Raw genomic sequence first — 13,850 nt, forward strand, 5'->3', positions numbered from 1 at the left:
TAATTCTACTAAGCTATTACAGAGTGGACCAGGAACACATGTATGGATTCTAGGGATGCTGTGTACTATAATTCTTTGATTAGAATGGTGGATACTCTAGCAAAAATTAAAAAACAAAACAAAACAAAACCCACAGAAGTAACAGAAGTACAAGACAAAGGCGAATGAGACTTCTCATATCTTAGTAACATTTAAATGGAATCAAATTTAAATGCAGTCCACTCTACTTTTGAAGAGGCTTTGGTTCAGCTCCCAAATCTCGATTGCTTGACACAGACTCCTATGAGAATACTCAGAAGAAGGTGTCTTCTTAAACAACAAACCTATTTTTAGTGGTAGAGCCACTCAGTAGCTGTGTCAGCATAGGACTGATAACCAGTCACTATCTTTGGAGAAAGTTCTAACCTTTCCTTGTATACTCTCCCTATATGTTGAACAGCCTCTCTGTTCTCACATTCAGTAGTCCATATTGCTATCTTATTACCTTTAGCTCTAACATTAATAACAGCTCCACACACATCATCACTGTAGTGATCAAATGATTCTCCAATAAGGCACAGCAGTGTCTCCAGCCAAAAGCGATAGAGGTCACTTTGTCTCTGCTTGTTTGTTTAATGTGATTAGCCATCGTCCTCCACATTTATTTTTCTCATCTTCCCACATTGGCTCAATACAATCCTTAAAAAGTGAGTAGTCACAACCAGGCTTTAAATTACTAGACAACTGGATATGGTTGTAGAGAGCCCAAAAGTCTTCAACAGTATCAAACTTAGAGATCAGTCAAAGGTTTGCTTGCCAAGTTTTACTTTTATCATTTTTAAAAAACCAGAGTGCCCATCTGTTCTGAAGAGGATGTTTAATATAGTGTTCTGGGTTAGGAACCTCCTGGTTAGATTCTGTTTTCTCCTCTTCTGCAGGTGGGGGATGTAGGGGTGGTTTCTGGTTCCACAGTGGCCATTTTAGATCAGTCTGATTGCACAACCACTCCTGAAGCGGGGTGAGAGGAAAAACTAGCTTATTTTGTTTTAGAAAAGAAAGTAAAAGCAAAGAATTTCGAGTTCACTGGAATGGGAATAATACTGGTAGGCATTTTTCTTAACAGGATTCCATGAATTCAAAACTTCCTGTTGTTGATGATAAACCCAATAAAGTTGAGGAAAGTAAAACTCCTGAAAATCTGTTTTATTTTGTTCTTGAAGGAAAGAAATGTACAGATATTTATGTGAACATTGCATATTCTCCATGGAGGAGAGCAATTCTAAGCAAAACCAAATAAATTAAAATCTTACTTAGATAGTATTTAAATTATACCAAACTGGTTAAGAAAAAAACACTTGTAACAAAATTTAGTATAAAAGTTAAGAAAGTTAATTTCAGAATTGAAAAATAATCATGTGGTTAATTTAAGAATCTAGGTGAAGAGAAAATTTTACTGCATGTAAAATGAAAAAGAATGTGTAACAGAGGAAGTGGACAATCATCAAGAAAAGTGTTTAACTTTGCTGTAGTATTTTCCATGTCTGGCTGAAGAAGGCTGGTAGCTGGAGTCAAGGCCAATTCAGTTTATTTCCCATGGGCTGGCTGCTTGACATCTCAGACCATCACTTACCTGAAGACATATGTGAATTAACAAATGCAGAATGGGCTGTATGGCATTGTCACACATGTCCGGCTGAATAAGTATTCTGACATGTTACTACTATGACAAGACCATGAATTGCTGTATTAATTAAAGATTAAATCACTTAAAATGAGATTTTTCACTCTCAGAGATCTTCCAGTTCATAGAGATGATAGGTAAATAGATGGGTAGGGTATCGGTGTTCCTTAGAATTGCCTGGGAATAAGTCCTAGGTGCACATGCTCACATGATGGTAACAGAAGTAGTACAAGAGAAGAGTGATATTAGAAGCATTTGGGTAAAGTATAAGGAAAACTATAGGGCAATTAGTTTATTTTAAAAAATATTTTAGAGATCTTTTCTGAACTGCTTGATATGAAGCTTTTTCTGTTCTGAAAGCTTTTTAATGAATTTTCCTATATGCAAAAATTTAATCATATTTACTATCGTTTCTGACTTTTTTTGCTTTCGATTACATAAGTTACATATGTCCTGTAAATCATTCTCATAAGATCCTACAGAAGAAGGATTACTAACTTCATTTCCAGTTAAGGAAATCGTAGCTTGTGGAGGTCTAGGCCTGACTTGACCGGAAGTGGGGATGGAGTCATCTGACTTCAGAGTCTGTGCTGCCCTGCACTGCACACTTATAGTCTCCCGGGAGGCAGCTATTCACCTTGTGTGGTTTAGAACGCCAGCATTTACCTGGCAGCCTTTGACCTGAGTTCCTCAATTGATGTTGCTACTTCAAAGAGAAGCTGAGTGACTGTGTTTACTTGCTATTGTAGTAATATTTGAAATAAATTATTTGAATTTAAAAATATTTTTGGTTTGAACTCTTCTAAATTTAATTGGATTATTAATTTTTCTTAAAAAGAAACTCCATATTTATTTATTAAGGTAATAGTTACATACCACAGAAAGAATAGGAAAAAAATTTTTTTTCCTGAAGTGAGAATTGAACCAGGGCCTTTGTACTGAGCTCCATTCCCAGCCCTTATCTATTTTGTATTTTGAGACAGGATCTCGCTAGCTCAGTAAATTGCCAAGTCTAGGTTTGAACTTGAGATCTTCCTGACTCAGTCTCTCACAGTGCTGGGGTTACAGGTATCCACCACCATGCCTGGCTAGGAAAAAGTAACTTTAATCATAAATTTGGTGTAGGGCCAGGGATGTATCTCAGTGGCACCTTGTCTGCCTGGCAAGCACAGGGTCCTGAGTTCAATTCCCATTACTGCAAAAATAAATAAATAAATACATTTGGTTTTAATATAATATTTTATTGAGAAGTGATGTGATCTTTAGGAAGAGAGTTATAAAATGTATTCTTTAATCTAGAGCAACATATATGAAACACCTACCAGGTGTTTCAGGCATATTTTCTGTTCCTCAGACTGCTGATTTTCCTACTAAAAACAGTGCATTTCATAGGAAATACAAATTAAAAATTTTACTAGTGACATCAAATTAATTAATTGAATTATAGTTTCTGACTTCATTGACTTCCTTAGCAATTCCTAAAGGAACAAAATGAGATGACATAGCAATAGGTATTTCTAGATAATTTTAATCAAAAGTTAGAGGGAGTTAATTAAATATTTAGAGTTCCATTGAATAACAGTAAGAGATTAAGTGATTTATTAAGAATTAAATGAATTAAAACATTTATTAGAAAACCTACTATAATAATAGCATGAGAAAATATGTTTTATTTTGAATACCTATTAATTTTACATTATTCAGACAGTTTCTTATGTGAAAGGAGTATAGGCAAATGACAAAAAAAACAAAATAGATGTGGTAAAGTATGCAGTAAACTAAACTTCCTACAGTCTTTGCTGAGGTGACAGGCATGGTCTGAGGCTACAGGATAAAAGTGTCATTTCCTGGTTTCTAAATGTAGAGTATTGTCTTTTTTTTGTCCTATAACTCTCATTTTTGCTTTCAATAAAATGCACTAATACATCATTAAAATTAGGGAATGAGTAGCTCTACTCACATAGTATTTAATTCAGGATTAAAAGGTTAGCAAATAGATTTACCCAAATCTAGTGATTCACTGGATTTGCTGAAGTTTATTCCAATTATTGCTGAATAATAAATATGAAATCCTGAATTAGAAGAATATGACATGGTAAGAAAAATGAGAGAATAATCCCTATATCAATTTAAGGTAGAGAGTCAAGTGCACCAGAAATCTGAAAGAATTTTTCAGATCAGGAAGTGACATAGTATTTAGGAAGAGAAGCACATATACCTTTCTATTAATTTCTCTCTTGAAATCAATGCTGAACTAAGAAGCAATTTTTCAGCAAGGAAAGAGTAAGTGAAAGTCACTGGCTGTGGCACTCATACCAGATAAATCTGAAGCATTAACTACTGCAGAAGCCCGGGGCTGTCACAGGCCCAAACACAATTTCATGAGTACCAGGATATAATACTGCTGCATTTTTCTAAGAAAAAGCCCACCAGTATTGATCACTCTTGCCCAGTCTCTTGCTGACTGGAACCATATTGAGACCACAACCCTCCAGTAGTAAATGGAGGAGTCAGGCATCTGAATCCAGAAGCTCCAAAGTCCTTACCTTGTTAAGCAGCCACTGTACTCTACATCCCTGCCCAGGGACCATGGATATATTGGGGTGGCCTACCCTGAGCCATTTGGCCAGCAAAGGCACTGAGAAAACAATGGGACCACATTATAAGTGCTCTGATACCAAAGTGGTGACCCCTCCCATTCCCACCCCTTCCCACACACAGGCAGACAGGCTTCCAAACTATGTCTTTAATCAGCGAGGCCCCTGCTTTGGAATGCCAGTCCAAAATACCCTAAGTTAGGGTACCCTGGAATCAGTCTACTGAATTTCCTGAGTAGGTGACTCCACCAAAGCCTTCAGATCACAATTGTGCAATCTTGGTCTCCATGCTGTGTCTAGGATTACAATTCAGCCTGCCTATTCTTAAAAGCAATTTCCACTGAGCCCTGAGATGCAATCTAGCCATCATGCCATGTACCTCGGTTCTCAGAAAGTGTCTGGAATGCATTTCCTGAGCAGATAGGTCATTGTGACCTTGTGAAGTTAACGATGACATCACTGGACATTAACATGTGCCCATGCAAGGTCCTGAGGTACAGCATGGTTCCTCTGTAACCCTAAAACAACTGAGAGGTGGCCCACCTTGATGTAGTGTGCTATACCTGGTACTCACCAACCAGTGACATATGTGGGGACCTCACACCCAGTACTGGTTGTACAGTGTCCAGAGCTGACACTGGATTGTGCCTTAGCTGAAGGAACTACATCTCAGCTATCAGGAAAATTTTACAGAACCTGTAGTCTAGTTCTGAGACCCACAACAATGCCAATGTTGATTATAAATAAAGAAGCAATAAAGATATTTAGGAAAAAACTCACATTGAACCAAATCCAATACAGTAGATTGAGCCAACACCCTAAGACACATCAGCAACTGAAAATCTTATGATGCAATAGACACCTTACAAAATTGTTAGGAGCACCAGACCCACCCAGGGCAGAGAGACCAACATTAAGACAACTGTACGACAATGAAGAAACATTAACTCTAGCAACAAGTCCCAATAAAAGGAAGAGGAAATAAATTAACCCAAAGAAGGGACAAGAGAGCTTAAAAACAGGTATATAAATTATCAAAAAATATTTAAAACTAGTAAAGGGTAGGTCTTCCCTATCTATGACTACCACAGATTAAATCTCCAATTTCAAAGGGTCAGATTGGCTCAATTGAAGAGTCAGCACTATGAAAGATAAACCAAAATCAACAAATATTTAGCTATATAAAGAAATAAAGGGGTAAATTTAAGTAAATGATATGATATGAAAAAATATCAATTACAATTAATACCTCAGAAATATAAAAATAATTGTGTACTATTAAAAATTATGTCAAAATTGGGAATCCTTAAAAATGATTAAATGCTTGAAAATAAATGTTATAATATTTGAAGATAAGAACATGAAATGAACATCTAGAGTAAGTAATATGACTCAATTAGTATTAAAAAATTTCCCAAGAATAACACAGGCCTTCATATCTTTATTCGTGTGTGTGACCATATCTTCACATAGGACTTGATTCTTTTCTAGCTCTCTCCAGTTATGGAAAGGCAGAAAACCCTTCAAACTCATTCTGAGACCAGCATTACCCTGATGGCAAAAACCAGAGAAAAACACAACTGAAGAGGAACAATACCCTCATGAACATAGATGATAATTTCATCAAATTCACCGGAATTTGATCTAATAGGATCTAATAGTACACAAAGAAGAATAGTACACATTGATCAACTAGAATCTATCCCAGTATGTCAGAATATTTTCATATACATAAATAGTTCATCATAAAATATCACATGAAGAAAAAAAGGATAAAACCCATATGATTATTTCAATAGGTGCCTAAAAATGATACAATAAAATTCAAATACCTTTCATGATTTGAAAAAAATCCTCAAAAAATTGGATATTGGAAAAACACACATCAATACAATGCAGGTTATATGTATAACAAACATGGCCTGCAGCAAACTGAATAGCTGAAAATATGTTTCCCATGAGATCAGGATCAAGATGAGTAAGTCAATTATAATAATTCAAATGTAGCATAGTGATGAAAGTCTGTTGGACTCTTCCATTATTGTTGAAAATCTTTTCAAAATATTGGAGAAAAAGACAAGACAAAAGACAAAGAAGGGACAAAAGGAGGAAATCAGTGTATATCCCTTTGCAGAATGCACATATCATATTGGTAAAAATTTAAAGTTCATCAGAAAATATTAGAAGTGACAAATTTAGTATGCCTTTAGCACACAAATTCAAACATCAGTAGTTGTTTAGGCACCAATACTGAAGTTGGTATGAAGGAGATTAAGAAATCTTACCCCTCACTCTACTTCTAGAAAAGCAGAAAAAACAAGTAAAGAAACAAACACAAACACATGAATGAATTTAAGCAAAGGAATGAACGACTTATGTAATAAAAATTACAGAGACACATGAAAGAAATTAAAGAGGACATAAAGAAGTGGAAAGACACCCATCATCATGAATTGGAAAAATCTGTATTGTTAAAATGCCTGTGCTACTCCAAGCTCTCTACAAATGTCATTCAGTTCCTATCCAAATATCAATGGCATTCTTTACAGAACCTGGAAATAATCCCAAAATTCATATAGAATCACACAAAAACCCAAAAAGTTCAATTCAATCTTGAGCAAAAATATAAAGCTGGAGGCATTGCAACAGCTGAGTTCAAAACATGCTAAGACAAACAATTACAGCATGTTACTGGCATAAGAATTAGTACTAAACCAATGGAAAAAACCCAGAACAACCATTAATAAACACATATATCCATAGCAAAGCCATTTTCTTCAAAAGCAGAAGGAACTTTACAGGAGAAACTCTGAGAAATGGTTCCTGAAAAATTTGATATAAATATGTCATTCAAAGAAACTAAACCCCTATCTCTAACTATATACAAAAATCAACCCAAAATGTAAAGAGTTGAAAAGAAGACTGAACACTAAGAAAGAAGTATAAAACTGTTAGGGTAAAATCTTAAGGACATTGTTCTGGAAAACATTTTTGAAAAAGAATGGCAACCAAAGCAAAATTGACAAACTGCATTACATAAAAAGGAACATCAAGAAAATTAACACCTAACAACATTTGCAGCCAATGAAATAATTAATAGAGTGAAGAGGGGACCTTACAGAATTGGAAAAAATATTTGAAACCATTAATTTGATGTGAGATTCATTCCTGGAATAAATACAAAATGCATACCTTAGCTAAAGGTAAACAATCTGATTGAAGAATGGGATAATGACCTGAGTATACATTTCTCAGAAGAGAATATACAAATGATGAAGTAGTCTATAAACATGTTCAACATTTTAAGCACCATGAAAAACCAAATAACAATGCTATGTTGTGTCATCCTGGTTAGGTTAAATATTTTCAAAACCATAAAAGCAACAAGTTGTTAAAAGTAGACTCTTCAATATTGTACTTGGGTGGACATGTAAGTTTGCACAATCATGATAGAAAAAAGTATGTATGTTCCTCAAAACACTAGAAGTAGAACTCCCATATAGTTAAGCCACAGTTCAAGGCAACACTTCCAAAGTATTGAAATCAGTATATCTAAGAATTATATCTGGTTCCATGTTTTTCAGCAATATTTTCAGTAGCGAAGAACTGTATCAACTTTGGAGTTCATGAATGGATGAACGGATGGGGAATATGTGGTATACGTACATAATGGAGTATTTTGCAGGCATAAATTGAGAATGAAAATCTGTCATTTGTAGCAACATGGACAGAACTAAAAGACATTCTGTTAACTGAAATAAGGGAGGAACCAAGCAATAATTACTGTATGTTCTTACTTGTATGTGGAAACCTAAGTGTTGATCTTAAACAAGTAGAGAAAGAATAGTGCTTGCTAGAAGCGGGAGAAGGTGCAGTGGGGGTAAAGATGGAGAGACCATAGTTAAGTTTGCAGTGGTGCTCTTGGAGGAGTGGAACAAATTCTTATGTTTCATAGCATAGCACACTGCAATAACTGTGTTTGATAGAAATTAAAACATTGCATCAAAATATCTGTTAGAGATAAGATTGAATGTTTTGTATACCAAGAAATGATAAATATTTGAGGTTAAGTATATTAACCTGCCGTGAGCATTACACACAGTAAACAAGTATTAATGATTCATATTTAATTAACTATATAATTACTATATGTGAATTAAATGAAAAGTGAATATGTTAAATATTATATTAGTCTCAGAATATATAAATAAAAATGTTAAGTAAATGAATTTTCTTAGTCAATATATAGTATAATGAAAAACTTTATAATCCTTAAGACTACACACTGACCACATTTTATATGAAATTAAATGGTCCTATTCTCCATAAGGCATATTTTATACTTAATTGAATAAGAACCTCACCTATTCCATAGATCAGAGTAATTATTAATCAAATGAAACTTAGCTCTGTCCTGGGGAATGGAGGTTTCTTCAGGGTGGCATTGTGAGTTTGTCTCTAAATTCTTGCACAAAATACTTGGATCTTTTAATGATGGATCAGAAACTAATAAAAATCAATGCTGATATTAGTCATTAGTGACATGCATACATTTCAGAGAGGTATTATTTTCTATATAACAGATATTCACTAGGAAACTATTTGCACCAGTATTTTTTACTAAGTTTATTGATACATTATAGGTATACAATACAGTTACATTCATCATTGGGAACTTGTACCTTTACATGATGTATCTTGGTTCTTATTTTTTCCCCATTCCCCTGCCCTCCTTTCAACCCCTCCATCTCTCCCTATTTACAGAGATTTTTGTTTCCATATTTTCCTTTTCTCACATTTTTTCCTTTCCCTTCTTTCCTTTCCCCTTCCCCTACCCTTTAGACCTTTTCTCCCTATTTTGTATTATCAATTATACAATTTTATCCTTATGTACACATAGTTTCTCACACGAGAGAAACTATTCAGTATTTACATATGTGTGTCCTATTTATTTGACATAAGTGTATGGCCTCAATGTGATTCCATTTAGCTATAAATGTCTCTAGTTTCTCATTCTTTATGGCTGAGTAGTACTCCATTTAATAAAAATCCCCACATTTTCTTCATCCAGTTTCCATTTGATGGGCAATTGGGCTATTTCCAAGCTTTAGCTATTATAGGCTGTGCCGCTATAAACATGGAAGCACATATATGGCTGTGGTGTGATTCTTTTAATTCTTTTGGGAAGATACCCAGCAGAGGAATAACTGGGTCAAATGGGACCTCTAATCCTAGTTTTTTGTCTCCATATTGATTTCCACAGTGGTTGCACTAGTCTGCAGTCCCAGCAACAATGGCAAAGAGTTCCTTTCTCCTTACAATGACACCAGCATTTGTTATTGGTTGATTTCTTGATAGCAACCATTCCTTCTGGGGTGAGGTGGAATCTCAGTGTTGTTTTCATTTGCATCTCTTGAAAGACCAGTGATGTTGAACATTTTTTCATATGTTTATTTGCTGCTTTTAATTCTTTGTCTGAGAAATGTCTGTTTATTTCAGATGCCCATTTTTGAATTGGGTCTTTAAATTTGGGGGGTCTGATTTTTTAAGATCTTTATATATTCTAGATAGTAGTCCTTTGACTGAGGTACAGCTACTCAAAATTTTTTCCCACATTGTAAGTTGTCTCTTAGCTCTGTTGGTGGTTTCTCTTGCAGTGCAGAAGCTTTTTAATAAGATGAGATTCTAGTTATTGATAATTTGTGCTAGAAACTGTGGTGATGAGGTTTTGTTCATAAAGTCTTTTCCTATGCCAATGTCTTCAAGAGTTCTACGCAATCTATCTACCAGCAAGTTTAGCGTTTCTGTTTTAATATTTAGATCTTTAAACACTTTGATTTTAGTTTAGTGTGTGGAGAAAGACAGGGGTCTAATTTTAATCTTTGGCAGACTGAAATCCAGTATTCCCAACACCATTTATTAAACAGGCCATCTTTCCTCCAGTGAGGATGGTTGGCTCCTTTGTCAAAGATGAGGTGGCTGAGTATATCTGGAGTTGTTTCTGCACCTGTAATCTATTCCACTGATCCTTGGGTCTGTTTCCTTGCCAGTACCATGCTATTTTATTACAGTGGCTTTGTAGTATAGTTTCAAGTAGGGGATTGTGATACCCCCTGCCATGTTTCTGTTGCCTAGAATTGGCTTGCTATTCTAGGTCTCTTCTGGTTCCAAATAAATTTTTGGATTGTATTCTCTAGTTCTGTGAAATATACTGTTGGGATTTCAATTGGGATTGCATTGAATCTATATAGCAGTTTTGGAAGTATTGCCATTTTCACTCTATTTGTTCTTCCTACCCAGGAACAAAGAATGTCTTTTCATTTTCTTATGCACTCTTCAAACTCTTTTTTTCAGAGTGCCGTAGTTCTCAATGTAGAGATCTTTTTCTTCCTTTAAGAGATTGATTCCCAGATATTTCATTTTTTGGATGCTATTGTGAAAGGAATTATTTCCCTAATTTCTCTCTCAATAAGTCTCTTATTTGTGTACAAGAGGCTACTGATTTTTCAGTGTTGACCTTGTATCCAGCTACTCTACTGAATCTGTTAATTAAGTCTAAAAATCTTTTGATGGAGTTTTTTGGGTCTTCTACATAGAATATCATATCATCAGCAAATAATGACAGTTGAACTTCCTTTCCTATCTTTATTCCTTTTATTTCTTTCTCTTTTTTAATTGCTGTGGCTAATGTTTCCAGAACTATATTGAACAGGGGTGGTGATATTGGATGCCCTGTCTTGTTCTTGATTTTATCATGAAAGATTTCAGTTTTTGACCATTTAGTATGATGTTGCTTGTTGGTTTTTCATAGATAGCCTTTATCAAATTGAGATAAAAATCATCTATTCTAATTTTCTGTAAGTTTTTTATCATGAATGGGTGTTGGATTTTGTGAAATACTTTTTCTGCATCTATTGGGATGACCATATGGTTTTTTCCTCGAGTCTGTTAATATAGTGTATTATATCTATTGATTTACATATGTTGAACCATCCTTAAATCCCTGGGATAAATCCTATTTGGTTAGGGTGTATAATCTTCTTGATGACCCTCTGTATTCTGTTTGCCAGTATTTTGTTGAGGATTTTTGCATCTATGTTCATTAGGGAGATTGGCCTATAGTTCTCTTTTTCAGTTGGGTCTTTCTCTGCTTTTGCAATCAATGTAACACTTGTTTCCAGGAATGAATGTGGAAGTATTGCTTCCCTTTCAATTTTATTGAAGAGTTTAAAGAGTAGTGGCAGTAGTTCTATTCTAAATGTCTTGTAGAATTTAGCAGTGAAGCCATCAGAACCTGGGCATTTCTTTGTTGGTAAATTTTTAATTATGTTTTCAGTTTCACTGATTGTAATTGGGGTGTTTACAGTTAGATAATTCATATATATCTAGGAATCTGTCTATTTCTTCCATGTTTTTCATTTTATTAGAGTACAGGTTCTCAAAATAGGTATTGATGATCCTCTGGATTTCTTCTGGATCTGTTGTGACTTCACCTTTTCCATTTGTAATTGCATGGATTTGAGCCTTTTCTTTCCTTTTTTTGATAAGATTGGCTAAAGGTTTATTGATTTTATTTATTCTTTTGAAAAACCAACTCTGATTCATTGATATTTTGTATCATTCTCTTAGTCTCCATTGCATTGATTTCTGCTCTGATCTTTTTAATTTCCTCAGTGTACGAGCTTTGGGTTTGTCATGCTCTTCTTTTTCTAGGAGCTTCAGCCTCAGCATTAGGTTGTTTATTTGCGCTCTCTCTGTTTTCCTAATGTGGGCATTCACTGCTATGAATTTCCTGTGTAGAACTGCTTTCATTGTGTCCCATAGATTCCTGTATGTTGTAGTGGCATTATCATTTACTTGTAGAAACTGTCTAATTTCTTCTTTAGTTTCCTCTGTGACCCATTGGTTGTTCAGGAGAGTGTTATTCAATTTCCATGTGTTTTGGGGGGTTTTGTGGTTTCTTATGCTATTGATCTCCAATTTTATTGCACTATGGTTTGATAATATACAGGGAGTAACTTCCGTTCTTTTACATTTACTTAGACATGTCCTATGAGCTGGCATGTGATCTATTTTGGAGAATGACCCGTGTGCAGCTGAAAAGAATGTATGTTCTGATTTTGTGGGGTGAAACACTCTGTAAACATCTATTAAGTGCATTTGTTCACTAGCTTGTTTCAGTTCTAGAGTTTTGTTGTTGACTTTTTGTCTAGATGATCTGTCTATTTTTGATAGTGGGGTATTGAGGTCCCCCACTACAATAGTATTAGTGCTTATTTGGTTTCTTATGTCCATTAATATTTGTTTTGTATAGTTGGGGGCATTTGTATTTGGTGCATATATATTTATGACTGTCATCTCTTCCTCTTGGATTGTTCCCTTCACAAGGATGTAGTGACCATCTTTGTCTCTCTTAATTAGTTTTGGTTTGAAATCTACTTTGCAAATAAGATTGCTACACCTGCTTTTTTCTGGGTTCCTGTCACGTGGAGAGCCATTTTCCATCCTTTTACTTTCAGTCTATGAATTTCTTTTTGAGTTAGGTGTGTTTCTTGTATACAGCATATTGTTGGATTTTGCTTCTTGATCCACTCTGCCAGTCTATTTCTTTTGATTGGTGAATTGAGGCCATTAACATTGATGGTTATAATCGATAGATATTGACTCATCCTTGTCATGATGTTTTACTGCTGTTGGCTCTTTTATTTTTCCCCCTTTCCCTTTAGTGTCTTACCTTGTCTGTTGGCTTCCCTCTGTTGGGCCTCCTGGAGTTGTGACCTTCATTGTCTTTTTCTAGGATATTGTTTAGAATTTTTGGAGTGCTGGTTTCAGGTTCATGAAATTTCTCAAGTGTTCTTTCTCATGGAAGTATCTCATTTCCCCATCAATTTTGAAAGATAATTTTGCCAGATACAACAGTCTAGGTTGGAAGTTATTTTCTTTTGGGGCTTGAAATACTTCAGGCTCTCCAGGCTCTTCTTGACTTGAGGGTTTGTTTTGAGAAGTCTGCTGTGATTCTGATGGGCTTTCCTTGATGTATGATTTGTTTCTATTCTCTAACTGCTTGTAGTATTTTGTTCTTCTGTTGCGTTTCTGGGATCTTGACTATTATATATCTAGGTGTAGATTTTTTCTGATCGTGGCTAGTTGGAGTTCTATGTGCCTCACCTATCTGTATGTCCAGTTCTCTACTTCTGTCTGTGAAGTTTTCTACTATTACTTCTGTGAACAGTTTTTTTTATGTCATTTGTACTTTCTCCTGCTTTTTCATGGACTCTTACCAGTCTTATGTTATTCTTCTTTGCATCATCTAGCAGCTGTTGGATTGATTTCTCATGGTCTCTTACTATTTTTAAGAAATCTGTGTTTTCATGGTCCTTAACTGCAATCCTGTCTTCTATATCTGATATTGTATCTTCACATTCACTCAGTCTGGTGTGAATACTTTTAGTGGAGTTTTTAATCTCCTCAATATCTGTTTGAATCTGTTTCATGGATTCCATTTCTTTCCTATATTGGGCAATCATGATTTCCATTTCTTTCTTATGCTGGGCATTCACGGCTTCCAGCATGGTTCTGAGCTCTTCTGAGCT

At 35.0% G+C, this 13,850-nt stretch overlaps 1 pseudogene; it reads right to left on the reverse strand.

Moving 5' to 3' along the window:
- Positions 1 to 310: 310 nt before the first annotated feature.
- Positions 311 to 958, reverse strand: LOC101716397 (eukaryotic translation initiation factor 4E pseudogene; annotated as a pseudogene).
- Positions 959 to 13,850: the final 12,892 nt, after the last annotated feature.

This window comes from Heterocephalus glaber, unplaced genomic scaffold (assembly GCF_053883595.1).
Source record: "Heterocephalus glaber isolate CG9 unplaced genomic scaffold, H.glaber_assembly_v1.0 deba00000281, whole genome shotgun sequence".
Classification (NCBI taxonomy): domain Eukaryota; kingdom Metazoa; phylum Chordata; class Mammalia; order Rodentia; family Bathyergidae; genus Heterocephalus; species Heterocephalus glaber.